This window comes from Rhinopithecus bieti, unplaced genomic scaffold, assembly GCF_001698545.2.
Source record: "Rhinopithecus bieti isolate Rb0 unplaced genomic scaffold, ASM169854v2 scaffold_33432, whole genome shotgun sequence".
Taxonomy (NCBI): domain Eukaryota; kingdom Metazoa; phylum Chordata; class Mammalia; order Primates; family Cercopithecidae; genus Rhinopithecus; species Rhinopithecus bieti.
Genome location: NW_016814481.1, coordinates 266,957 through 268,684, shown reverse-complemented (window position 1 = coordinate 268,684; position 1,728 = coordinate 266,957). Strand labels below are relative to the sequence as shown.

General features: G+C 51.5%; 1 long non-coding RNA gene across 3 annotated transcripts in view; it reads right to left on the bottom strand.

Annotated features, from left to right (window-relative positions):
• LOC108514792 (uncharacterized) overlaps positions 1-1,136 on the bottom strand; it is a 23,884-nt gene extending 22,748 nt beyond the window's left edge. The window contains exons 1-2 of one of the 3 annotated variants that reach the window (XR_001881337.1): positions 763-1,136; positions 559-669 (exon numbers count right to left, since the gene is read on the bottom strand). This is a non-coding gene — a long non-coding RNA (uncharacterized LOC108514792). The remainder of the gene's footprint in view (positions 1-558; positions 670-762) is intronic. The other 2 variants (XR_001881336.1, XR_001881338.1) reach the window with 2 other exon arrangements.
• Between the last annotated feature and the right edge of the window lie 592 nt (positions 1,137-1,728).

Sequence of the window (1,728 nt, the reverse complement as noted above, 5' to 3'; positions counted from 1 at the left end):
GCAGTGGCCGGATCTCAGCTCACTGCAAGCTCCGCCTCCCGGGTTCACGCCATTCTCCTGCCTCAGCCTTCCGAGTAGCTGGGACCACAGGCGCCCGCCACCTCGCCCGGCTAATTTTTTGTATTTTTAGTAGAGACGGGGTTTCACCGTGTTCGCCAGGATGGTCTCGATCTCCTGACCTCGTGATCCGCCCGTCTCGGCCTCCCAAAGTGCTGGGATTACAGGCTTGAGCCACCGCGCCCGGCCCCCTTTTTTTTTTTTTTTAAGGAGACAAGGATCTCACTCTGTCGCCCAGGATGGAATGGCACTCCTGGGCTACGGCGATCCTTCTGCCTCAGCCTTCCAAGTAGCTGGGACTACAGACTTGGGCCACCAGGCCTGTTAAGGTTAGCATCTTTGAGCTCCTAAGTCCAACACTATCGCCATCACTTTTATGGTCCGGATGGCGTTTGGGGCATTTTGGGCATTCTATTTCTTGCCTTCATTCTTTCTCCCCACTCATAATATTTAAATATTATCTGCCTCCCTCTGCTGAGATAGGTACAAAGCTCATCCCACCTCTGGATTCTCCAGTGAGGGTTACTCCAGGGCGGGCCCCTTCCCCTTCACGTCCTGCCAGGCGATCCCCTTGGGGCGAATCATAACTTTTCTGGACCTGAGTTTCCTTCCCTGTAAAATAAGAACAATAATAATACTTCCTTAGACTGTTGTCGGGACTCTTCAGCCCAGCACTCCCAGCCCGAAGTCCTACCCAGCGCTCACCACAAAGCCTACCCTCTTCTGAGTTTTCTGAATCCTCAAAGCCTCCTCTGAGGTAGAGGCTGTGAACTCCTTTCCTACTAATGGAAAACTGAAGCTGGGAGACGCGAGAACTGGACCATGATCTCAAACTTCTGAGGGAGGGAGCTACCCCGGAAGGCGACAGTCTTCTCCAGAGCCCTCCCAAGGGCGCTCAGTACCAAGTGGGCACCCAGACAAGTTTTCTTATCCCTCCTGGGCCCTTCGGATCTTAATTCTTTGCTTGGCGAGGCCCCCGGAGGCGGGTTCAGCCTTCGCCGGTTGACGCCAGTTCCGAGGCGCAAGCGCAAATGAGCGCGCGCGGTGGCCTGTGGGAGGCTGACTGTGAGCCTGAAGCTCAGCCCAGTCGCCGGCGCTGTTGTCAGGGCGACCGGGGTGGGCGGGGACAGAACGTGGCCACGCCTTTATTTGCTCTTCAATGGTCCCTTGCTTTCACTGGGCTAGCAGCCTTCTCTTAATTGTTCTTTGTTGTCAGTTCGTTCCCTCCCCAGTTGGACAGAAGCTGACTTGTAGCGTGTGTCGACCGAAGGACAAGCACAAGCAGGAGGATCTCGGCCATGATTAAGCGCCGGTGGAGACTTCTGTGTCAATTTTGTTCATATACACGTGTCAATTTTTTTTTTCTTTCCTCTTTTGCCTTTGAGTACTCTAATTTATTAGCGACATCTGTAATTTATCTACTTCTCCGGCCAGATCGTGCTTAGGCAAAACCGCAAACCTGAAGTTTGCAGAAATGACTCAGTGGTGACTAATTCCATTAGGAAAGCATTCTTCACAAAAGAGTTCACAGCAGGATTTCTTTAAATAAGAAACTTCCTCAGTGCACTGAAAACGATTCATTTTATATAAAACCCATTTGGATACCGGATCCTTTTTTCCTTTTTTTTTTTTTTTTTTTTTTTTTGAGACGGAGTCTCGCTCTGCCGCCCA